Genomic DNA, 27,359 nt, shown 5'->3' with positions numbered 1-27,359 from the left:
AGATTCCATAGGCGGTAAGAACGTCGGATACTCGAAGCGAATACTCTCCAGGGAGAAAATCAAATTCTATCTCCTTCCGCCCATGGTATGTGTCTGGTATAGTTCTATTTAAAGGGATGTTACACTTTTAAGCAAATTATAAAATTTAATCGGTGTATGAATGGTTTGAAGCTTTTCAATAGATTTTGTGTTTCAGTGTCTTAAGGATGTCTTCTTGTTATAAATATGTATAATTGTAGCAGTGGCGTAACTAGGAATGGCTAAAGTGGTAAGATCAGAAGTAATAGTGGCAAGAACCACTCTGGAGGACACAATTTTATCTGGGACATACTTAGGGGCATTGCTGGGACCAAAACTTCTAGATGGGGCATCTGCCCACACATTTTTAGTGCCTGGACGATAAGACACCACAAAATTAAAATGTGTGAAGAACAATACTCAGCGGGTCTTTCTGCGAGACAGTCGCTTAGCGCTTTTCCGATATAGTAGATTCTTATGAACTGGTGTTTGGCCCCCTCGAGGAAATGTTTCCACTCTTCAATCGCCCACTTAATGGCTCAGGGGAGAACCTAGCTTGTTTGCCGCCTGAGGCGGACAACAGAAAGCCCCCCCCCCCCGGAAGGAGGGGGTGGGGCGGAGTGGAGGGGCGGGGCAGATGGGCAGCATTAGCAGGCAGGGAGAGGACCTGCTCTCTGCTAAGCATGAGGGGAGGCCGCTGGAGCCTCCCCAATCCACCACTCGCTTTCCGTGCCGAGATGGTGACACTAAGCCAGTCCAGGACAGCTTTTAAGGGGTCTTACATTGGATTTTAACACTGGTAAAATCTGCTCCATTAAACAATAAAGAAGTATCTAGTGATACAAGTTCAATTCGCAAAGCAGAAATAAACGAAAATTTAACAAAGTTAGTAGCAGTCCCAGAATCCACTAGGGCCTGGCCAGAAACAGATCTGTCCCCAAAGGACAAAGACACCGTTAACTGCAATTTATGACAATTTTCATAAGATGCCTGATTTCCTGAGTGGTTCCCAGGCCTGCCAAAGCCTCCATACAGGCTGCAAGTTCCTGAATAGAACTCATGCAATCTGGAAGAAAGAAATGGCAGAAGGTTTTTTAATTTGGGCTTGCTATTCTGCAAGGGAATTGCGGAATGTGCAATTCCCCTGTAGCTGCTACTTAAACCTGGGAGGAAGGGAACGACAAGCCAGCGAGACCTAAGACTGAACCCATCCCAAGTCCCTGCCTATTTGCCTCACCTACCCTAAGCTTTGGAAGACAACTGGGTGACAGTCCCTTCCTATGATAAAAGTAATAACAGAGAACGCAGACAAGACAAACAACAACAAACGGGAGGTTAGCTAGCCAAAGGCTCGGAACCATTCGAGCAGTGAGGTACAGAGTCAAAATCATAGAGAGTAGTCAGAAGAAAAGCCAATGGTCAGAAATATAGATCCAAACTGCAAGATATACAGTCAACATGCACAAGGCAATAGTAAGCATTAGGGAGTGGGCTGGGAAGATATTTAAAGGAATCTGCCCTACACTTGATTGGCCAGGAGGAATGCCATTCCAAAGCACTATGTTAACTCTTTAGTAGGCAAAGGACAAAAGCACTGCCTGAACTGACACACAACAGATCCTCAGCTGTGCTACAACAACAGGTGCAAATTATCAAAAGTGAACACACCTCCTGCGCCAAAGATGATGGCGCAGACCCGAACAGGCAAAGGTGTTATACATGAACATTTCTCTGGTAAATCCCCTGTATTAGTGATGTACATGCACTGACTTGCTGACTAGTAGCGCCTCTCTACAGTATAGTAAAGTACAACTTGTTTTGTACTTCTCTTTACCTTTGCCCAGATGATCTTCTCCATTGGATACCAAGTGAGAATGGCTTCATGTTATTTTTCAGGTGTCCTGTTTATACTATTCAGGACACTGAAAAAGCTTCTGTCACTATCATAGAAAGTAATGTACAACTTTTAAAAGGTCTTTCTGACTTCTATGTCTATTCCTTATGTCTATATTAAAATGATATGATGATTTTGCATACTTATGGTGACATTTTGGGATTTTTCATACAGTTCTAGTCTCAAGTTACTGTGGTTCAAATTCCAATGAAATGGTTGCCGCAGAACCAATTAATATTGTAAATTTAGGGTCAACTGTAAGGAAAGTATGACTTGCAAGAATGTATAAAAGTTATGACCTCTCCTTTCTGAGCCAGACTATGTTCTACAAAATCTCCAGAACTTTCCAAAGCCACACAAAGATCAATAAGAATTTTTATATGGTGTTACAGAAAATCTTAAGAATGTGGGCGGCTGGCACAAGCAGATTAGAACTTCTTGGTTTTCATGCTAGGGCTCTTGGCATTAGTTGGATGATATTTCTGTTTTCCTGTGCTATGCTTGACTGCCAACTTCTAACCAAGCTCTGTATACAATTTTTTGATTAATAGATGGAGTGGATTCTCTTTGGGGAATGTTTCCCTATTAAATCTTTTATTACTCTTATTTCCTAAACATGTGACATTTTTTTTTCTGTGCTCCCTGGTCCCAGTTGCTGCCTATACATCGAGACCTAAGAATAAACCCATCCCCAGCCCCTGCCTATTTGCCTCACCTACCCTAGGCGGTAGAGGACAACTTGGCGACAGTCCCTTCCTATGATAAAAGCAATAACACAGAATACAGACAAGACAAACAACAACAAATAGGAGGTCAGCTAGCTAAAGGGTCGGAACCAGTCAAGCAGCGAGGTACAGAGTCAGAATCATAGAGTGTAGTCAGAAAAAAAGACAATGGTGAGAAATATAAATACAAACAGCAAGAGTATACAGTCGGCATGCCCAAAGCAATAGCAAGCATAAAGCAGTGGGCTGGGAAGATATTTAAAGGAATCTGCCCTACACTTGACCAAAATTAGACCAAATTTAGACCAATTAGACCAAAATGTCAAATTTTCGCCACTGTAGTTATTGGGGATTCTACACCCATAAAACGATTTCTGATATTTTTATTTAAAGAGTTGTCTTACCTGTAACAAACACTCTTTAAATGCAGTGATCCCAGTGATCCGCAGATGACTATTGATCTAGCTGAACATCAAAGATCTGGTTGATTGCCACGGATCGGAAAGCTACCGATGGCCACAAATTCCAGAGATGTTCCCATAACTTAGTAGGACATTTGAACAAGGACTGTCCTGACTGGTCAACCTCACAGCTGTAGACTGTTTTCATTGACCTCATAGACACTATATAAAGCAGCAGTGCTTATGAATGATCACTGCTCCATGCAAACTCCTCCACACTGTGGTTGTAGAGTGAGACTTAGGACCCCCCTTTTAGCACCTAGTGATAAGACATTCAACCTTTATCCTGTAAAATGTTCCCATTATTTTTCCAATTAGCAGCATTTTTAATCTATCCCTTACTATGACATGACAATGACTTCAGTTTCATTACAGGTGCAATGGTGGGACCATAACGACTAACTAATAGAGATGAGCGAGTAGTACTCGATCGAGTAGGTATTCGATCGAATACTACGGTATTCAAAATACTCGTACTCTATCAAGTACCACTCGCTGTTCGAATGTAAAAGTTCGATGCAGAACCAACATTGATTGGCCGAATGCTATACAGTCAGCCAATCAACGCTGGTTCTTCTCCTACCTTTAGAAGTCTTCTCCGTGCAGCTTCCCCGCGGCGTCTTCCGGCTCTGAATTCACTCTGCCAGGCATTGGGCCTGGGCAGAGCGGACTGCACATGTCCGCTTGTAGTGCGGGCATGCGCAGTCGGCTCTGCCCAGGCCCAATGCCTGGCAGAGTGGCAGAGTGAATGAAGAGCCGGAAGATGCCGCGGGGACACTGCACGGAGAAGACTTCTCGGAGGATCCAGCCCGACCCTCACTCGTGGACTTGGTAAGTATAATTTGATCAAATGTTGCCTACCCCTTAAACGAGCATTTTCCCCCCATAGACTATAATAGGGTTCGATTCGAGTAGTCGAATATTGAGGGGCTACTCGAAACGAATATCGAGCCTCGAACATTTTACTGTTCGCTCATCTCTACTAACTATCTATAGATATATGCAGCAATAATAATACATGTATAAGTATATAGTACATTTTAGGTTCTTTCTACAGCCATTGTGTTGTATAGCACAACTGTAAATTGTACAATAGCAGAGGACTGTAAATTACACTGAAATTAATGAGACATTAATTACACCATGAGGTCATTACAAGTGAGCGCAACATAATAAATCCAACAAGCAAGTAAAATAATGAAATGTACAAGAAATGTGATCCTTTTTCAACTGGGTTTATCTCAATATCTGTATATCATACAAAGCCGCAACCGTACAAAATCGAAGGAAAGGGGACAAAAATTAATGGTAAGGAAAAGAACAGATAGGACTGGTGGACAACACATGTGAAGACCTGGACTAAATAATGAAGTATAGATACAATACATAGAGTACAGTACTTTACAATCACACTGTATATTACCAAATTCATGAAGAGTATCACTTTACATAGTCATCGTTTCCATTAAACCTAGGAGTATAATAGACAATATGCGATAAATTATGAGACCTGTTTATAGAAGCCGAAGAATATGTCACTACAAAATATTCAACCCTGCCAAATGCCAAAATTATAATTCTACAAAAAAAAAAGTCACAGGAAGGGGGAGTATGCCTTTTTTAATGTTAAACCTCCTCTGACCTTCACAGGGGTTTGTCTATTTACTGGGCAAGTCCTTTAACTGGGACAATTGGCATAATTGGAACTAACCTCCTTAGTTGTGAGACTTACAGGACTGTATTTTTTCTACAATGCAACAAGAAAAACCCTTTATGGACATCGTATTATACTCACTGGTACAAGCCAGAGTGGGAGTCATCATGTAATACGTGGCCATAATGGCTGTTCCTCAGAAGTTTCGGAAGGGTAAGATCACTCAAAGATTTTTGCAAATGGATGTTTCTCAAAATCTGCCTCCCAACAGCCCCAGTTACTTAAATGGGTTTCAGGTACATTTATTCCCTTTAGCTGATGTTTTCATCTTCTGAAATTTTCAGATTCTGCCTTGCAAAACCCATTGAAATGAATGGGAGGCAGAAAAAATGCTAGGGTTTTTTTTAATGGTTTTTGCTAAAGATCAGTGAGTAGTAATCGATCGAATACCTCCCTGCCATAGGTATTCGTGTAAGTGGCCGAACACCAAGGGGTTAAGCAAATCGAATATTCAATGTGTTTAACCCCTTGGTGTTCGGCCACTTACACGAATAACTATGGTGGAGAGGTATTCCATTGAATACTACTCGTTCATCTCTAGTTTTTGCCAAAACCGCACCAAATACCAATGCAAAAAAACTAGCTCCTGATTCTCACTGAAATTAATGGCAGACCTGGGAGGCTTTTTGAGGCAGAATTTTAAGGCAGATTCCGCCTCAAAATCCGCCTGTAGAAAGTTCAGTATGAACAGTATCTTCAAAAAACAGCCACTTGAAGCTTCACATTTCTTTTCCACTACATGTAGTTTCTTAAATCCTATCCAATACATGAACCATTCAGTTGGGGATCGTTGAGTAGTAGATGTCATAGCTGATCTATTACATTGCAAATGGGTGACCCCTTTGGGTTCCAAAATAGTACAAACATGACTCCAATACAGAAAGCTAAATGTTCAAGCCTTTAATAGAAACTTCTACCTAAGTTCTTCTGTATGAAAAACCCAAAACTGGAGGAATTGAGTAATGTTTGAAGCTTGTAAAACTAAGAGATGTAATAACTTTCTAAATATTTGAATTTTTTTGGAACTCAAAGGGATCCCCCATTTGGTAAAGTCATAGTCCAGTAACCGAACAACAGCATGTCCACATCCCAGATCTTATGCTCTATTGTAGTAAGATCCAAGGCCCCTTTAAATTGCAGCTTTGACATATGATAAGTCTTACAATATCATTTCAAGTGTAAGTTCCCCTTGACAGAACGGGTAAATTCCACAATAACCAACTTTTTCTTTCACCAGTCATAACATCATGTGCTCAGCCTAAGCCATACAAGTCTTTTGTTATGACTGGAGTGAGAACTCTTAAAGTAACATGTGTGTATTAAAAGTGCCAAAGACTTTTTTCAGTAGGATCAGGCAGACACAATGTCTAATACTGAATGATCTGGTGTCTAAAGTGGTGGATATATGGTGTATATTCGTCCGACAGTAGTTGGATAGTCCATTGGCAGTCACGGTGTCTGCCATATATACATATTATACTTTACATCAAAGAAGAATCACACATTGGCATGTTGTAAAGCCAGATATGAAGAGGCATACAGGAATGATAAATGTCTTGGAAAATGGGCAAAATTGGTAATGCAGTAAATGTGGTATATCTGAACATAATACATGCTGATATACAAAATGAGAACATTGGGACTGGGAAAAAATATGTGTATTCAGGTTCACAATTTGTTCAGTAATATAAAACAGAAGGTGCTTGTTAAGTACACAGACTGGGTCACAGTCACCAATGTGGGGCAACAGGGGGGTCAGCATTGGAGGGGTCACAGTCACCAATGGGATACCACAGGGGTCAGTAGTGGAAGGGTCACAGTCACCAATGGGGTGCCACAAGGATCAATATGGGATGAGTCACAGTCAACAATGGAATACCACAGGGGTCAGTAATGGAAGGGTCACAGTCACCAATGGGGTGCGACAGGGGGTCAACATTGGATGGGTCACAGTCACCAATGGGATACCACAGGGGTCAGTAGTGGATGGGTCACAGTCACCAATGGGGTGCGACAGGGGGTCAGCAATGGAGGAGTCATAGACAAAAATGGGATACCACAGGGGTCAGTAGGGAAGGGTCACAGTCACCAATGGGGTGCGACAGGGGGTCAGCATTGGATGGGTCACAGTCAACAATGGGATACCACAGGGGTCAGTAGTGGAACAGTCACAGTATTTCAGTACTTCTTCAAATGTGAAGGTCAAGTCAAAAAGGCTTTATTAGCACGACCGAATATACATTTGGCATTGCCAAAGCAAAAAGAGTGGTTGGGGGTGGGCATGGAGTGGGTGGTTTGGAGGATCAGTAGTCCTTGGTCTCCTCGTTCTTGTTTGGGACATGTGGGTAAGGGCGGGCGTAGGGTGGGTGGGTGATTAGGTGGTGTGATAAAGGGGTATAATAGTCCGTGGGGTCTCATCCTCCCTTCATTTGGTGGCAGGTGCACACATATTGAGCAGCGATCTCCACAGTGGACTCCTCTTCTCTTCTCCAGTAGGGTGTAGAGTTTCCTCTTCTCATCTGCAGATGTGAAATCTGGGATGTGGACAGAGTCTTTGGAAGTAGATGCCCCTCACAGCTGAGTATTTGGTGCAGTGTACTAGGAAATGGGCCTCGTCTTCTTGGACCCCTTGGTCGCAGTGTTGGCACAGTCTGTTCTTCCGTGGCTTGTAGAACTGCCTGTGCCACCCTGTTTCAATTTCAAGGCTGTGGGCACTCAGTCTGTACTGGCTCACGGTCTGTCTGAGTTTGTGGTGGGGTATTTTTTCCAGGTAAGTGGCCATGGTGTAGTTCCTTTGCAGTGACTGGTATACGGTGAGTTTCTTGGAGTTATTTATTTTGTTTCTCCATTCTTCGATGTATTGCTCTTTGGATTTCTCTATGGCCCCCTATATTTGGGCCTTGGTCATTGCCTGTTGGTGGTTCTGGTTTGGCGGTTGGCTATCGATTGGTTGGAGGGTGATGGCTTTGTTCAGGGTTCTGTGGCTTAGCCAGGCTTGGTGGTTGTAGGAGTCGGGGTTGCTGCCCTGAATGTGCACCTGGAATACTAGTGCCCTCTTCTGCATGGTGAGCCATAGGGGAGCCTACCTAGTTCTGCCTGGCATGCCACTTTGAAGGTGCTTTGGTGGACATGGAGCAGGTATTTGTAGAACTCCAGGTGGAAGGTCTCTGTTGGGCGAGAGTCCCGTTTTTGGCTGGTCTGGGTAAGTGACTGGGCCCCAGACTTCACTACCATAGAGAAGGATCGGAGCGATAACTGCGTCAAATATCTTTTGCCAGACCCTCACTGGTGGTTTGATTTGGTACAGCTTTATCGCCATTCGAGTCAAGTGACCCTCTTATGGACAGACAGCACCACATACAGCTTTGCATTGCTGGTGTCCTGGGTGGACCTATCGGACTCAATTACATAACATAAGCATAGGTTTCCTGGGTACTCCAGTTTCCATCTACACTATAAAAAGTAATATTAATTTTAGATTTAGACTGAGCCCTAGTGATGGAAAGCAATGGTGTGAACAGCGGCAATAGCTCCACAATGCCATAGACTATGTCAATGCTAGATACAAATGGATAAAATAAAAATGGATAAAAGAAATTGTGACTATATAAGGGACAGGCTGATGCCATTAGTCTGTGAATGTAAAAACAAATGTTTTACTGGAATGTATACATATGGAGCTAGATAACATTTCACTTCCTAATGAAGCAAAACAAGCTCTTCTTAGTGTTTTATTGACTGCCGGGCTCGGTACCTGACATCATTGGCAGCATTATCTACTTGAAGGGAGCAATGAAATTCATGCATTCTCGCTGATGATGATGAATGACGACTGGGAAAATCCATTTCCTCAATGATATCAAAGCCTTCCTAACCACATATTCTGTGTAAGTGGTGGTGATGCTATCAGACGCTAATATCCCAATTTTTTTATGAAAATGCTTTTGAAGGTGTCAGTCTTTTCTTAAATCTTCTTTTTACTATGGCACATAGACTGAATATGAATAAGAATAGTAGAACTGAGTAGAAATGAACCAAGTTACTGAAGCTGTGAGACTGTGGATCCTGCAAAGTCATCGAACAACTGATATGTGGTTGGTAAGTATATTGCGGTCACTACAGTAGTAGCCAAAGATCCAAAATCGGATACATGAGGTATAGCAGGTGGACTTAGTGGACTCAACTAAGGTCCTCATACACACAACCAAGTCTAGAGATCAAGTCTCTCCCGGTGGGGGTCCAATGCTCCATGGTGATAAAACAGGTCCTATCCTGTTCCGTGGGAGCAGAACAGAACCCCACATTGAACTCAACAAAAGTCCATAACATGTGGGTACAATAGGTGTCAAACCTTCATATCAACCAGCTAACGTGCCTTGTAAGACTCTACTACTCCCATTAGCCCTACCACTCAGTCTTAGTGCCCATAAGGGTGGAATAGAGATGTAGCAGTCACCATTGACAAAAATAGTCCCAGACACCACAGCAACTTCACTTTACTTATGAAAACTTTTCAGATTTACCATAGAACTGATTTTCTCATTCTGCCGTGAACAAATGTGGACAAATATATCATACTAGCTTTGGCAATACCAAATATCTATTCGGACCTGCCAATAAAGCTTTTTTGATTTGATTTAGATCCAGTGCACATATATTATAGATCCAGTGCACAAATATATTATCGATCCAGTGCACAAATATATTATGTATCCAGTGCACATATATTATGTATCCAGTGCACATATATTATAGATCCAGTGCACATATATTATGTATTCAGTATATAATACCCGCGACTTCGTCTGCGGTGATTGTAGCAGTGGGTATATACAGGCGCGGGTAAGGTTTTCGTACCGTGTATAAGGTATGGGATATGAAATGTAACGGTGTATCTTGTTTTTGCTGTAATTCTGAGAGCACATGAGACTTTTGTGATGAATGTAATTTGTATTTCAGCTGCTATACGGTGTTGGTATAAACTGTACATAGTGTCTTTGGGGCAGAAGTATTTCAGGTTAATATACTTCAATATACGACATTGTATGATTTGTTATTTTCTGCCAGTACATGTAAGTTTTGGGCACAGGATACTTTCGAGCAAGCCACATAAAGTCTGTCCCTGTGCATGACAGTTTAGTAACTCCATGCGCCTCTTATTAATAGCAATTAACCCCATCATGTCCCTTACATTAACCCTTGTGTAAGAGTTACTGATATGTGAGAGACTTGGAGGTAATAGTTAAGTATCTTCATTATTGAGGTTTTTTATTAGTCCCTCCATATGTCTCACATATTAGTAACCTTTATATGGGGCACACAGGGGTTAATATGAGGGACATGATGGGGTTTATTCCTATTAATGTGAGGCACACAGGGGTTAATATGAGGGACATGATGGGGTTTATTCCTATTAATATGAGGCACACAGGGGTTAATATGAGGGACATGATGGGGTTTATTTCTAATAATGTGAGGCACACAGGGGTTAATATGAGGGACATGATGGGGTTTATTCCTATTAATGTGAGGTACATGGAGTTACTAAGACTAAACTAATAACCCCAAATGCCTGACATTAATGAGAACAGTAATCCTATGTACCTGTGTGTTTTTCAGTTTCACTTTGCTAGCAGCTTCCTCTTCTCCTCAGGGAATGTTGGCAGGATGCAGACGGCAGGAGCTATCACTATAGCAGGCACAGACCTGAGCGATTAAGCTCCACCCCCTGGGTTTCCTGCACCCCTCTCAAAGGGGAGTGTCCTTATGCTTGAGCTCTAGCAGAGCACTTAAGGGACTTCATTTAACTTTTGCAGATCCTGTGCTGCTGGTGTGCCAGTGAAATATGGTAGGAGTGCCACTCTTGGCATGTGTGCCAGGGGTTGCTGACCTCTGCTGTAGAGGGTAATATGAATTTTGTGGCTAGCTATGGTCCAAAGTGTGTGAGATTGCAGAAATAGTGATGTGAGTTTGGGTTTTGTGGGGGTCCTGGGAAAAACGTATGTGCGCTATTGTGACGAAAAGTAGCCTATTGCGCAATCGAGTGTAGTGACTATGTTTGTGGAAAATTTCAGCCAAATCGGTCGAGCAGGTTTTGCGTGATTGAGGAACAAACATCTAAACATCCAAACATCCAAACACACAAACCCACAAACATCCAAACTCACAAACTTTCACCTTTATAATATTAATAGGATAACCATAATGCAAAAGGCAAGATGCACGAGATACATGATTCAAGATTGATGGGTGAATCTCTAATGATTTGTTTAATTTCAGGTTTGTATCCAAGATTTGTTTTAGATTGAATAAGTGTGGTATGAACCACACCTTAAATGGGCTTAAAACATAGGGTAGAACACGTTTAGGCTTAGTTCACACAGAGTTTTTTGGTCAGGGATCCCATAACTTTACCTTACTTTACAGTTCTACGGATCCACCGTGTTTGACTTAGGCATAGGTGTTAAGAGTGCAGAGGTATGGGATCAGATGTATTTATATAGATGTATAATATATCGGAGTGTTTTCCTTTTTTCATAATAATTAGAGATGAGCGAGCAGTAAAATGTTCGAGGTTCAATATTCGTTTCGAGTAGCCCCTCAATATTCGACTACTCTAATCGAATATCGAACCCTATTATACTCTATGGGGTGAAAATGCTCGTTTCAGGGGTAGGCAACGTTCGATCAAATTACACTTACCAAGTCCACGAGTGAGGGTCGGGCTGGATCCTCCGAGAAGTCTTCTCCGTGCAGTGTCTTCCGGCTCTTCATTCACTCTGCCAGGCATCGGGCCTGGGCAGAGCCAACTGCGCATGCCCGCACTACAAGCAGACATGCGCAGTTGGCTCTTCCCAGGCCCGATGCCTGTCAGAGTGAATGAAGAGCCGGAGGACGCCGCGGGGAAGCTGCACGGAGAAGACTTCTAAAGGTAGGAGAAGAACCAGCGTTGTTTGGCCGACTGTATAGCATTCGGCCAATCAATGCTGGTTCTGCATCAAACTTTTACATTTGAATAGCGAGTGGTACTCGATAGAGTACGAATATTTCGAATACCGTAGTATTCGATCGAATACCTACTCGATCGAGTACTACTCGCTCATCTCTAATAATAATCAGAATTTTTCCCTCCAAATTTTGGACTAGGTATTCCTTCATTTTTTGACATAGGCGTAAGATCTAAACCAGTGAACAAAGACGAGATTAGGATGTGTCTATGTTTTTATGGTTTTGTAATATCCATGGTGGTTTCTTGAAGCAAATTCATAGAATAGCTTTTTCATTTGGGAGTCAGGCTATGACTAAGGGACTTCGATCCTGAAACGCGTCAGCCGACGCCAAGCAAATAACATATTTTTTCACGTTCTTGCGGGGAATGCCTTATTGCCGTTTTATATGTTTTTTTTATTCGTATTAAATAAGGAATCAAGATTTTAACTGCGGTTGCTGGATATTCGGTTCTTCTCCATTAGTGAGGGCTGTCAGACCTCCACAGACCAGAAACTGGTGTAACAGGATGCCACCCCTTACTATGGGAGGAAACCCCCTTTACATGACAAATTTCACATATAAAAGTGACTTTATTAGTATTAAATGACTTTAATAATTTAGAACATCAAAATCTAGAAAGTGAATATGAGAAGAACAGAAACCAGGAAGAAAGCTCATGAAAGTGAGAAACCTGGGAAATCCCTGTTCTGCTATATATATATATATATATATATATATATATATATATATATATATATATATATATATATATATATATAGTCATGTCATAAAAGGTAAAGGGTAATAACATTAGTAAGAGACAGTGGAAACAAGTGATGACTAGATGACTTAGGTGCACGGTGTCATCTAGCTTACCTGCAAAATCGTGCAACCATTGACAACATCATACATGGGACAGTCGGACCATGGGACTCTAACCATGACAGTGGAGTACTACAAGCAGTTCATTGGAGTCTAGCAGATATTTTATAATTTTGTCATGACTTTCTAGAACACATTATTGTAGAACTGATGTATCAGAACTGTCACATCCAAAGCTGGCTCAGCAAAGAATTACAACTCCCTTCAGGGCAAGCTAAATGAACGTGATAGCGACAGACTTCTAAATGCTCTTCTTAGCGATTGATAGTCACAATCACCTATGACAAGAAAAAGCAACACAGTATATCTGAATAATGGATGAATCTGGAAATTAAGGAAAGTTGGCAGCAATTCACTCCTACATACAGTGTTATCAGCAAATGGGCAACAAAATCTGGCACAGTGAGGTCTCTTTTTTGTGCTGTGGTTGAAGCATGACAGTCTCTTTAAATATGATGTTAGTTAAAAATATAAAATAGTTCCATTCAGTTCTGGTATCTTTTCTCCATAGAACACTAACAGTGCCCAGGAAGCCTCATTCCAATCCCAGTCCTCCTGCTCACTTAGATAACACTCCAGCTCCTCTGCCACTACCACAGCTAGAAGTAACAGTAAGAAAAGGAGCAGCATCAGCAGCCACTACTTTATCTGGAACAAGATGAAAATATATTATAAGTACACACAGTACAGTACAATACAGTAAGTACAGGGGCAACATGGTGGCTCAGTGGTTAGCACTTCAGCCTTGCAGTGCTGGAGTCTTGGGTTCGAATCCCGCCAGGAGTTACATCTGCTAGGAGTTTGTATGTTCTTCCCATGTTTACATGGATTTCCTCCCATTCTACAAAGACATACTGATAGGAAAAAAGTGTAAATTGTGATCCCTATATGGGGCTCACAATCTATATTTAAAAAGAAAAAAAAAATACAGTAAGTACACACTGTACAGTATGGCTGCATAACCTGGCTCAGTCAGTTTACTTTCATTCCATGGAATTCTGGGCCAGTAGATTAGACCAGTTGAAGGAGTTTCGGTTCTGGAGGTGGCATCGTAACACCTAGTTGGACCAAACTGTCCACCACAAATGTGGAAAATTACTTTGTAAAAATGAATCAGGCATGGATCCATGAGGATTTTCACACACCTCCAGCTGATGCCAATGAATAGACCTGCTCCTGCATCTGTCAAGCTGTTCCACTTACTGTACTGATACTGATGTCTGCTACTCCTGGATACCCAGGCATCATCTCCTGTGGCCTGCTCTATTAGATATTGTCTGCGACTGACATTGTAAAAGTTCCTACCTTGTTGGTGTCACAGTATTGGCATTATAAAAAAAAAATAATAATAAAAAAAGACCCCCACCCCGCCAAAAAATCCATACACCAGTGTTCATCCAATATCAGCGCCTTGTTGCTGCGGTATCTGCTCCCATAAAGGGATAGTTACCTTTCAAAAAGCTGTTTCATTTTTCATTCAGGCACGCTGACGGTCTGTACTTTTGTAATTCTGTACTTTTTACCTCCATTGCCTTGCTGTTGACATAATAAAAATAACATAAAACTATTACTTCTACCAAAACTCCATGTTTGGCTTTAAAAAGTAACCTCTTCCATTTTCAAACAAGCACATTGACAGCCTGACACTGGTTTTCATTGACACTGCTACACTATTGGTATAATAGCAAAATAAAATCAAAAAGAAAATCATTGGTTTTTCCAATACTAACGTTGTGTTGGTGAAGCATTCTCTTCCCATTGTTATTGGTGTTGGTTTTTTTTAAAAAGCCACTTCTTTTTCTTCACTTTTTTTGCCACAATTTGTCCTTGAAAATAACAAGCTTGTTGCACAAGTCCCCAAAATAGTCTCGCTTTTTGTAAAAGTCACTACTTCTTTAAACATAACCACCATGTGGTTATGGAACGAACATCCATCTTCCCTAAAATGAGCTACTTTTTGGAGAATTTTAAATGTTAAAAAGAGTTAAAAAAAAAAAAAGTGGCAGGGCGGTTTGAACTAGTAGTATAACATTCTGACATTACTTCAACTGTGTTTGCTTATGTGTGATGCACGCGTATCACATTGAAAGCAATAGGTAAAAAAGCCTCCCATTGATTTCAATGGGGAGTGCTCGTATGCTGGCACCCATTCAAGTCAATGGGAGCTGGATTTTACGCGCTCATTATGAACGTGTTTTACGTTCAGAATGAGCAGAGCATATACTCCGTGTGAAGGCTCCCTTAGAGAGCTAGAAATTGGCTACATAAAGTTCTAGTAGCCCTGGCCATGTCATGCACTATGTTTTACAGAGAGAGTCCTAGGCGCCCTGAAAGTATCATACACTGTTTTATAGACAAAGTCCTATGAGCCCTGACAGTATTCTTCACTGTTTCAAATATAGGTTCCTAGGAGCCCTGGCAGTGTTCTACACTATGTGTTATAGATAGGTTCTTAGGCGCCCTGACAGTGTCATACATTATGTTTTATAGATAGAGTCCTAGGACTGGTAGGTAGGTTCCTAGGAGCCCTGACAGTGTTCTACACTATATTTTATAGATTGAGTCCTAGGAGCCCTGACAGTGGGCTCTGTTGCAGAATCTAGTGAGTTTCCCCATCTTCTTTGGGCCTCTTCCAGACTCCTGGATAATGTCAGACTGTTTATTATATTAATTTACCTTCCCTGGACCACTGCTTATTATACTTTGGGATCTAAAGAAACCTCAAAGTATAGTTTGGACTGAACAAGTTCCATAGTTGTCCCCACTCCTCCATCCATGTACAGAACTCTCCTTACAAAAAATAGGATCATGATCACTGGGAATCCAAAGTAGATCACAAAACGTCACAAAATACAAAGGTACGAGGTCAGCTTTTTTTTTTTTTTTTTTTTTTCTTTCAAATCATAGTATACAGAGGGAGCAGTCATTATATTATTTGGGGCTCAGCTTCCTTAGAATGTAATAGTGATATGGGGAATTAATTCATGTAATAAAAATGAATTGCTGATATTAACTAGGCCGCTATCATCTGGGGGCTTCTAGTCTGAAGTTCCTCCTACCTGTCATCTAAAATTGCAAGAACAAAAATTCCAAGTTAAGCTGTTGTGGGCTCAATGTTAAAGTTTCAGGGACAGAATGCATGATGTTTTTGTTGTACATATGGAATATAATGACGTCACATTTCAGGAACTACAGCACTTACAGTCCCTAAATTATTCAATAAACTTTGTTCTGATGCTGTCAACATACTGGTTGCAGAATCTGGAAAAAAAATGGTCATATTATTGCTCAAAATGCTTAGAAGACAAGAGAATCACGCATACGGCAATTTGTGGTCATCGAGTTACATTTTATATTGGTATTTTGCCGTGAAACATTTAAGGAAAGGTCATCTTCCACTTTTCTATAACGGAAGATATTTTATCTATCAATATAGATAACAATAATGTCTTTCTATGGAAGAAGATACAAAACAGACAACAACAAAAAGAAAAGAATTAAGAACTGAAAAGTCATCTCTGGCCTACACATAATGAGCTAGTCTGACATGTCTGTCTTATTGCAATAGAAATTATTGACAAAAATCCCACACCAAGACAAGGAGATGTTGGAATCAAATGAAACTTGGTCAGTGCTAATATGATGTTATATATATATATATATATATATATATATATATACTGACGAACAAAAGGGTAACAATTATAGATGAGTGAACAGTAAAATGTTCGATATTCGATATTCGTTTCAAGTAGCCGCTCAATTTTCGACTACTCGAATCGAATATCGAACCCTATTATAGTCTATGGGGGGAAAATGCTCGTTTCAGGGGTAGGCAACATTCGATCAAATTACACTTACCAAGTCCACGAGTGAGGGTCGGGCAGGATCCTCCGAGAAGTCTTCTCCGTGCAGCGTCCCCGCGGCATCTTGCGGCTCTGAATTCACTCTGCCAGGCATTGGGCCTGGGCAGAGCCGACTGCGCATGCCCGCACTACAAGAAAGTGGCTGCTTACAGTCAAAGCGGCCATTTTCTTGTAGCACGGTCATTGCGCAGTCGGCTCTGCCCAGGCCCGATGCCTGGCAGAGTGAATTCAGAGCTGGAAGACGCTGCGGGGAAGCTGCACGGAGAAGACTTCTAAAGGTAGGAGAAGAACCAGCGTTGAATGGCCGACTGTATAGCATTCGGCCAATCAATGCTGGTTCTGCATTGAACTTTTCCATTTGAATAGCGAGTGGTACTCGATCGAGTACGAGTATTTCAAATACTGTAGTATTCGATCGAATACCTACTCGATCGAATACTACTCGCTCATCTCTAGTAACAATGTTTAGAACTTTTGCCTTTCAGGCTCCATATCTCACCTTCCACTACATCTTTGAACAAGAGACCTCCACCATTTTATAGACAATCATCTTGGCTATCTCAAACTTACATTTGATGCACACTTGAGAGAGAGTTTTACCTGAAACGCGTTGTGTTTTACACCTATTTTCAATAAAGATTTATTCAAGTTGGACCAGCACTCCATCTCATTTTTTTGCAATCTTTTGTATCACACACAGATTCTTGTCATTGTTACTGTTTGGCTCCTGGTGGTGGAATTTTTTTTCCTCCTTGTATACTATAGATTACAGCCAGTTCATACATTCCCTAATTGCTCAGTGTGTTATTAGGTTGATTCCAAGTGAAAGGTCACTGGTTAAAATCGAGAATCAGCCGTGAGGAAGATATCCCATGAAAAGAGAAACTGTATCATTCAGCTCATCAAGAGCAGGCTCTCTGCCAAGAAAATTGTGCCAGGACCATTTGAAGAATACAAAATGAAGTTTGTCCATCCATTCAAAAGCCAAGAATTGGACATCCAGGCAAAGTATTGGAATGAACAAGTTGGCTCTATTGGTCTATTGGTTCTGGAGTGACAAACACAATAGTGGAGGTGACTTATATGCTTCGTAATAGTGAGATCACACCATGTGATACACGTTACAGAAGTCTGGAATAAGGTAAAGAAGCCTCGACTTCAATATTGTCATAAGAAGCGTCCAGTTTGCAAAAAAAGTACAGAAAGTGGACAGTTGAAGATTGGAAATGGGTGATTTGGAGTGATGAGACTAAAGTCAGTAGACGGGGCTCTGATGGGTGCAACTGGGTCTGGAAGAATAAAGGTAAAAATGGGCTAATGGATCGTGAAATTGAAGGAACTGTCAAGTTTGGTGGAGGAAGCCTGATGATATGGGGTTGTTTCCAGCTAAAGTCGTTGGGTACTCGTCCAGGATCAATGGTGGTCTCTATGTTGAGCTATATGTAAGTATCCTACAAGATGAGTTACTTCATACACTCGAGTACTAAGGATATGAAAAGGATGACATAGTGTTCCAGCAAGACTATGTTGAAATTAGCGTACAGTCAAAAAAAGCTGTATTCATACCCAAGTGAGTCAACCAATAAGCACCAACTTTGGGAATGTGTAGAAGAAATCTGGGATCATATTTCTGTCAAGACATGCTTAAATCTAATCGGGAGCATGCCCAGAAAGATTCAGGAAGTGTTGAAAGCCAAAGGTGGATTTATAAAATAATACAAATGCAAATTTAGATTTTAAGAGCAAAACAATTAGGGTGCATTCACACGGAGTAACGTGCCGCGTGACCTGGCACGTATACGCCGTGTGAGATTTTGAGCACCGTATACGCTCCCATTGATTTCAATGGGAGTTAGTCTTGTATACGTCGCGTTATTTTGCGGCCGCAAAATCACGGCCGCAAAATAATGCGGCGTATACGATCCAGGCTCCCATTGAAATCAATGGGAGCATATACGGCGCTCAATCTCACACGGCTTATACGTGCCAGGTCACGCGGCAAGTTACTCCATGTGAATGCACCCTAACAATGCAGTTACATGACAAGAATCTGCATAACTAATCATATGCTAAATAGTTGCAAGTCGAATTTATGACAAGATGACTGTCTACACATATATACACTGTATATATACTTTATGGAGAAGGTGTCTCGGTAGCAGTAATGGTGCAGACCCAACCAGTCAGAGTGTCATGGACTGAATTCACTAGGTCTTGAACCCATGACTTCCTGGCTATGTTCTGCAGCCTTAACCATTGTACTATTTGGAATCCTGTTTTGTGCTTTACCTTGTCTGGTGTCTTCTGTTGGAGTAATTGGGTTATTAAGATCACCTGTTCTGTGGCCAATCACAGTTTAGCCCGTCCTATATAAACTCACAGCTTACTCCATCCTGTGCCTGATTATTCTGGTTGTCTGCTCCCTGTTGCCCTGAACCTCACCACTACCTTGCTGCTCCTGTGTACCGAACTTTGCTAACGCCTGACTACGATTGATCTGCTCCTCCTGTGTACCGAACCTTGCTAACGTCTGACTACGGTTGATCTGCTGCTCCTGTGTACCGAACTTTGCTAACGCCTGACTACGATTGATCTGCTCCTCCTGTGTACCGAACCTTGCTAACGTCTGACTACGGTTGATCTTCTACTCCTGTGTACCGAACCTTGCTAACGTCTGACTACGGTTGATCTTCTACTCCTGTGTACTGATCTCGGCAAACGTCTGACCACGGTTTCTTCTACCTCTGAGGTACTTATCCTCCATTTATTATTATTTAAGTATTGTACCATTTGCCCCACCATTTGGACTCCAAATCTGATAACTAGCATCGTTACACAGAGACAGGGACATAATACTGTAGCAAGCAGGTTTATTTAAAAAAAAATGCCAAAACCTTCATGTCAGGCACAAAAATGAGCAAAATAAAATACAGCCTTCAGGCAAAATAGTGTGAAATAAAATCCTGCTCATCTGAGCGCTAACTAAAAGTAAATACTGACTGTATGTGGGGCTTGCCACAAGCCTTATGAATCAACCAAAAATAGCACAACACCATCTCGGCAGTCTCACAGTGTGAGGACAGACCCAGGCACTTCTTCTCACTCCCAGGATCTGCCCTGAAGTGCAAGCTCTGCAGCCTTTTATGGCCCAGTAACAAGCCTGGGACTTACACCTGGGCCTATTCAAGAACCTCCTTGGACCACACATGTCAAAAATCTGGGGGAGATATACCGTGATTCCAGCACTCTGTCTGTCACCTTCTCACAAACCCTCCTCTTTGTTCGGACATGTAGGAGCGGATACTTTTAGCCCACATACAATGCATTCCCCTGCATCTTGCCTGCCCTGTGTTCCACAGTGAACTTAAAATGTTGTAGCCTTCAAAACCCCCTTGTGGCTCTGGCATTTCTCTCTTTGGTGGGGCACATCCATGTAAGAAGGGAGTGATCAATGACCAGTTTAAATACCAAATGACCATGTCTGAGGTGTTAGTTTGAACCACGAGAGACCCCCAAGTATAATAATAGCAGTTTCAGTTCAGATGTATTCATTCCAAATGGAACTGCCAGGAGAATCTTGCAATCTTGACATCATCTGTCCCACTTTTGCAGCACAAGTACGTCCAACCCCATTGCATCAACTTTCTCTTTACTATATGACTTCAAAGTTGTTTCTCTCCAAACCTTCAAAAGTGACATACATAAGAAGGATATGATGTATATCAACGTAATGTGCTCTGAAAGGGCCTAGTCACACCGTGGAATCTGGTGTTGGTTTTGAGGTGGATTCCACCCTAAGGGTCCATTGACATGGAGGAAAATGGTGAGGAATTTGGTGTGGAATTTCAGCGCAGAACAAAAAAGCCTCCTATTGACTTCAATGGATTCCTTTTTTTGCTATCAGAAAAAGAACTGTATTGGGAGGCTTTTTTTTGGAGGCAGATTCAGCGTCAAAATCCTCACCAAAAAACTCTGTGTGAACTGACCCTAAGTTAGAAGCATCCTACTTGATTTTGCAGCAGATTGCACAACTAATTCAGACGCAGAGTCTGCAGCTTGACTGATGAATATAGCTTAACATGGTGGTAGTTGAATACACTTGGAAGCGGTAAGACCCCATAGTGAACAATGGTGTATTGCATTATAGGCTATCGCTCAGCCCCTGAGAAGTTTGGTGGATAGAAGTGCTTTTTGCAGCGATACCTGACCATTGGAAAACCCATGCTCAGGCCTTACGGTATAGTTTATTAATAGAAAAACCTCCTGCTGTTAAGCAACAAAGAGACTGATCCTTTGTCATCAAGGAGAAAACATCAGAGCATCAATATGTATTGGATAATGAAAGAATAGTCAGCGGCGGTGGGGAAGATGTCACATCGGCTCTGTCACTTATAATACGCTGCCATAGTTAAGAGCAGATTATTACAAGTACAGGATATGTATCTGCTGAATTGCACAAATATGCTATTTAGGTCAAAGAGTAGAAATCTTTGCAACATATTCATGAGGGGAGTTACACTATCTTCATATATGTCCTACTCTTATTGCCACCATAAAAGAGTCACCAACAATGCTCACTTCAGTACTAAACTAACTTCCCCATAAGAATGCAAGCTACACGCCGACATCTAGATGAGAAGACTTGTACTACATCAGAGTACTACACTGTCTAGTATACAGACACTTCCAAATATAAAGAGGACTTTATGTTAGAGGATGTTATGTTGGAAAGCTGACAGTGGATTGAATTCAGTGCACTATAAACTTTGCCGATATATGCCCCAGGTGCAGAGATATCTGTGCTGTTGTTATTGCAGAGGGGTAGACCTTGTAGGTCACTGAAGAACAGAATAGACCAGCCCAATCCAAGCTTTGGGCAGAAGGTTCAACGATCACCCAGTAGTGGTTAAAGTAAACTTCTTTATTAGAGTCACAGCACACAACGCGTTTCAGGTCTAATATGGCCCTTTTTCAAGTGCAAAATTTTCTCAGCCAAAGTTGGGCAGATGCATGAGGGGATCTAAGGGTTGTAGAGACATCCTCACAACCTGCTAAGGTGAGCAGGCATTTTGGTCTGTATTAATTGCTAGAAGGTAATACACGAGGATCGGATTGTATTTTCCTTGTCGGTCACTGGTCAATGAAGAACACCCCCCCCCCCCCCCGATGGTACACTTCCAAAATCTTGTACTATCAGGGGGGAGGTTCCGCACCACCTAGCAATGATTTTTTTCCAGTCGTTTTAAAGCTTCATATTATAAGCCTAGTATAGCTGTCATGTCAGGATACAACAAGACAAGGAGATCACCTTTAAGCCTTGTGCCATATGACCACCACCCATTGTTATGTCAGTCCAGGTAGCTGCAACGGGGCTAAGGGATAGCAGTAGGGAATCTCGCCCTGCACTACTCCCACTAGCTATCCCGGTCCCTGCCTCACGGGTGTGGGTCGGCTGTACTCAGGCTAAGCCTGACCCCGACAGCTCCTCTCTCACTGATTCCGTAGGCCTAGAGGGAAGTGGGAGAAGGAATGCCCTATAAGACCTCTAGGGACTGGAGACTAAAGGGGGTCACCCCTAACGAACAAGTGAAGCTGCTACTGACAGGGACTGACAAGGGTGTGCGCTGACTAACAACACAAGCAGCACACAGGAAAAATGTGGGAAAGGATTCCCCCAAACCAATATGGGAAGGAACCTTACACTAGGAAACAAACACAGGGAAACTGAGTAGAAATCAAAGGATAAGGCAATTCTCTCACACAGTCAATTATACACAGAGGGTGGATTGGTGAACACAGAAGGGAAAACACACAAACCAACTCGTTCACCCAAACCTCCCAAAAACCAACCACGGAACTTCCTCTATCCCAGAACACCACCTACTCCTCCTGCTAAGGCCTAGCTCTGTAAAAGCGACATTCAGCACAGAACCATGGGAGGCATGGGTTTAAATACAGAGTAGAGACCACTCCTCCCAGGTGCAAATGGGAGGACAGACTAATCAACCAGGAGATAAAGCTGCCTACCATCAGTGCGCACGTGCAAGTCAGAAGGTGTGCACCAATACTCGCGACAGGACAACCCCGCAGCGCCAGGATGCCACCCCAGACACTGCGCAGCCAAAAACTCCCCAGGTAAGAAAAATAGAAAGTAAAGAACCTAAATACTCCTAACAGGATCCTCCCCTCAAGGAGAAGACTCCAGATTCTCTAGGAGCATCCTTCTTCGGGAACTCCTTGTGGAATTTCTCCACGAGTCTGGGAGCTGACATTTCCGACTCCAGGACCCAAGAATTATCCTCAGGACCGTATCCCTTCCATGCCACCAGATACCGTAGCTTCCCCCGAACATATTTGCTATCCAGAACTCGGGATATCTCATACTCCCCGGACTCAGAAACTGGTGGAACCTTAACTGGAGAAGTTCCCTTCTTGGCCTTCTTTAACAAGGAGACATGGAAGACCCGGTTTATCTTCCACCTTTTAGGTAGTTGCAGCTGCGCCGCCACTTCATTTACCATCTTGATGATCTTAAAAGGACCCACAAACCTGGGACCCAGCTTCTTGCTAGGAACCTTCAACCTGATATTCTTGGTGGACAACCAAACCATCTCACCACGGAAGAACTGCAACTCTCCTCTCTTCCGATCCGCCTGGACCTTAGCCTGGTGCGACGCCCGCACCAGATTCTCTCGGATACGGGACCATACCCCTTGCAGCTTTTTAGAAAATAGTTCCTCCTCCGGAACTGGGGAAGAAATGGAAGAAAATACTCCGAAAACAGGATGTCTACCACCGGAGCAAAAAAAAGGTGTGGTACCTGTGGCATTGGAATCATGGTTGTTTAGGGAAAATTCTGCCAGGGGGAGAAAGGCAGCCCAATTATTCTGGTTCTCTCGAACAAAACACCTCAAAAACTGTTCCACATCCTGATTCTTCCTCTCTGTTTGTCCGTTAGACTCTGGGTGAAACCCGGAGGAAAACGACAGTGTAACTCCCAACCTGCTGCAAAAAGCCCGCCAGAATTTAGCCACAAATTGCGGTCCCCTGTCCGAAACGATCTCCTCAGGAAGACCATGCAACCTTACAATTTCTTTAATAAACGCCTCTGATAGTGTCTTGGCACATGGCAGCCTGGAAAACGGGATCAAATGGCACATTTTCGTGAAGCGGTCAACGACTACCCAAATGACCGTGAAACCCTTAGACACCGGAAGGCCCGTGATGAAATCCATATACAGATGAGTCCAAGGTGCCTTAGGAGGTTCCAATGGATGTAGAAGACCGTGGGGACGGGTATGCGACGCCTTGGCTCTTGCACAGACTGAACAATTTTGAACAAACTGCAAGACCTCCTTACTCCACCCTGGCCACCAAAAATTCCTAGACACCAATCTCATGGTCTCTGAAACCCCCGGGTGACCAGCAAGAACCGACTCGTGACACTCCCTCAGGAGACTTTGTCGGAGAGTAGTTGGGACAAAAAGCTTGTTTCTAGGTATCTTGGAAGGTGCAGCGTGTTGCGCTTCGATCAAGGCCTTCTCCAATTTCGCGCCCAATACTGCTACCACCACTCCATCCCCAAGAATAGTGGCAAGCGCCTCTCGTTCCTCCTCAGTCGACATATACCGGGATAAAGCATCAGCCTTAACATTCTTTGAACCCGGCACATAAGTCACGTTAAAATGGAACCGCGCAAAAAATAGAGCCCATCTAGCCTGCCGTGCATTTAATCTCTTCGCCGACCCAAGATAAATCAAATTCTTGTGGTCAGTAAATACCTGGACTGGCCTTCTGGCCCCCTCCAGGAAATGACGCCAATGTTCAAACGCTAGTTTTATTGCTAGTAGTTCCCTATCTCCGATGTCATAATTCCGTTCAGAGGCAGAGAATTTCTTGGAAAAGAAGGCACAGGGATGCGTACCCTCCTCGAACTCCTGAGAAAGTACTGCTCCCACCCCCACCGAGGAGGCATCCACCTCCACTCGGAAGGCCAACCTCTCATCCGGCTGTCTCAAAATGGGAGCGGACGAGAATCGCTTCTTCAGTTCTTCAAACGCAGCTAGTGCCTCTGGCGACCACTTAGCACAGTCAGCCCCCTTCTTAGTCAAGTCCGAGATAGGTTTCACAACCTCAGAAAATCCCTTGATAAACTGGCGATAATAGTTGGAGAACCCCAAGAACCGTTGGACCGCCTTTAGGTTCTCGGGTCGCGGCCACTCCAAGACTGCCCTGACCTTCTCAGGGTCCATCTCGAACCCCTTGTCCGATAGGATATAGCCAAGGAAACATAATTTATTGACCGCGAACACACATCTCTCCAGCTTAGCACTTAATTGGTTAACCCTCAGGAGATCTAAAACCTCTCTCACTCTCTCCCAATGAGTCTCCAAATCCGGGGTGTAAATGAGTATATCGTCCAGATAGACCACAACCCCCCTCCCTATGACAGCACTTAGTACATCATTAATAAAATTCTGAAAAAACGCAGGCGCATTGGTTAGACCGAAAGGCATCACAAGATTCTCAAAGTGTCCTAGGGGTGTGTTAAACGCTGTTTTCCACTCATCCCCCCTCTTGATTCTCAGCAAGTTATACGCCCCACGTAAATCTATTTTACTAAACCAGCGGTCTCCCGTAATCTGGCTGAATAGATCCGAGATCAACGGAATGGGATAGGGATTCCGCACCGTGATTTTGTTAATCTCCCTAAAATCCAAACAAGGGCGCAACCCTCCATCTTTCTTCTTTACAAAGAAAAACCCCACTGCTACTGGGGACTTAGATGGGCGAATATGCCCCACCTCTAGACTCCCCTCAATATACTCTTTGAGCGCCTCCCTCTCCGGAATAGTGAGATTGTACAACCTTGTCTTGGGTAACACTGCATTTGGTATAAATTTAATCGAGCAATCATAGGTGCGATGTGGTGGTAATGTCTTGGCTGCCCTTTCCTCAAAGACCTCCCTGAACTCACATATTTCTTGAGGCAAATTGTCTATAGACAAAGACATAACGGATATGGGCAGACATCAACCATTACACCCCTGCCCCCAAGAAACTACTGACTCGGTCTCCCAGTTGATAATAGGGTTATGCTGCTTCAGCCAGGGCCACCCCAAAACTACTTGTGCTGGTAACTTTGACAACAAGAACAAGTCAATCTCTTCCCTGTGGCCACCCACAATAAACTCCAAACCCTCCACCTGTTTGGAGATGACAGCTTGCTGTAGAGGGGTCTTATCAATAGCCCACACCGGTATCTGAGACTCCAAGACCAAAGGACTCACCCTTAATTGCTCACAAAACTCTGAGTCAATAAGGTTGACTGCCGAACCACAATCAACCAAAATCCGGCACTTCTGCCCATTTACCCATCCTTCAAGGGTCAACCCGGCAGTCTGAGTACAGGAAATATGCACACCTCCCTCCTTAGTAGGTTTTCTCCCTTTACCCTCAATAGACCTGGGGTTATTACTCTCCTTGGCGAACCATTCTCTGGAGGGGCATACCCTTGCTACATGTCCCATCCCTCCACACACAAAACAGCGTACTGTGCGGGACCCTTCACTCTTGGGTCTTGCACTTCGCACAGTGGCCCCAATCTGCATGGGTTGGTCCCCCGGGTCCTCTCTAAAAACAGAGAATTGAGGAGGGCTAAGCCCCCCAGGACTCTTGTCTCCACGCTCCCGGAGGCGCCGTCCAACTCTAATTGCCAGCTGCATGGCCTCATCTAGATCTCCCGGAACAGGGTGAGAAACTAGATGGTCTTTAACCTGGTCCGAGAGCCCTGTCTCAAACTGACTAAGTAGAGCGGGGTCATTCCAGTGTACTTCTGCTGCCCACCTACGAAACTCTGTGCAATATTTCTCTATAGCGGGATCCCCTTGCACCACACGTCGTAGGTTATACTCAGCCGTGCGTACCCTGTCTGGGTCGTCATACAGTAACCCCATTGTGGAGAAAAACGCCTCTACAGTTAGTAAGCAAGCTGAGTCGGCTGGTAACGAATGTGCCCAGATGAGGGGATCATCTCTCAATAAAGTAATAATAATCCCAACTCTCTGTACCTCAGAACCGGAGGAAAACGGCCGTAGCCGGAAATACAAAAGACAGTCCTTTTGAAATCGGAAAAAATCTGACCTCTTACCTCGGAAGGGTTCAGGTAAGCTGACTTTTGGCTCCAGAGGCCGACCCACAGGGGCGCTACTCACCTGCCTCTGTATGCCCTCCACCTGAGAGGCTGTGTGTTGAGCCAACTGCTGTACCTGAGATACGCCAGAAGCTTGGATGGCATCCATTCGTAGCTTGATCCCCTCCATCTCAGTGGAAATCTGCTGCACCGCCTGGTACAACTGTTTCAGGTCCGTCATAATGCAAACGAACCCCTTTTTTTTTTTTTTTTTTTACCGGCTGAGTGTACTGTTATGTCAGTCCAGGTAGCTGCAACGGGGCTAAGGGATAGCAGTAGGGAATCTCGCCCTGCACTACTCCCACTAGCTATCCCGGTCCCTGCCTCACGGGTGTGGGTCGGCTGTACTCAGGCTAAGCCTAACCCCGACAGCTCCTCTCTCACTGATTCCGTAGGCCTAGAGGGAAGTGGGAGAAGGAATGCCCTATAAGACCTCTAGGGACTGGAGACTAAAGGGGGTCACCCCTAACGAACAAGTGAAGCTGCTACTGACAGGGACTGACAAGGGTGTGCGCTGACTAACAACACAAGCAGCACACAGGAAAAATGTGGGAAAGGATTCCCCCAAACCAATATGGGAAGGAACCTTACACTAGGAAACAAACACAGGGAAACTG

Source organism: Leptodactylus fuscus, chromosome 11 (assembly GCF_031893055.1).
Source record: "Leptodactylus fuscus isolate aLepFus1 chromosome 11, aLepFus1.hap2, whole genome shotgun sequence".
NCBI classification, from domain to species: Eukaryota; Metazoa; Chordata; class Amphibia; order Anura; family Leptodactylidae; genus Leptodactylus; species Leptodactylus fuscus.
This window is presented reverse-complemented; position numbering follows the sequence as displayed.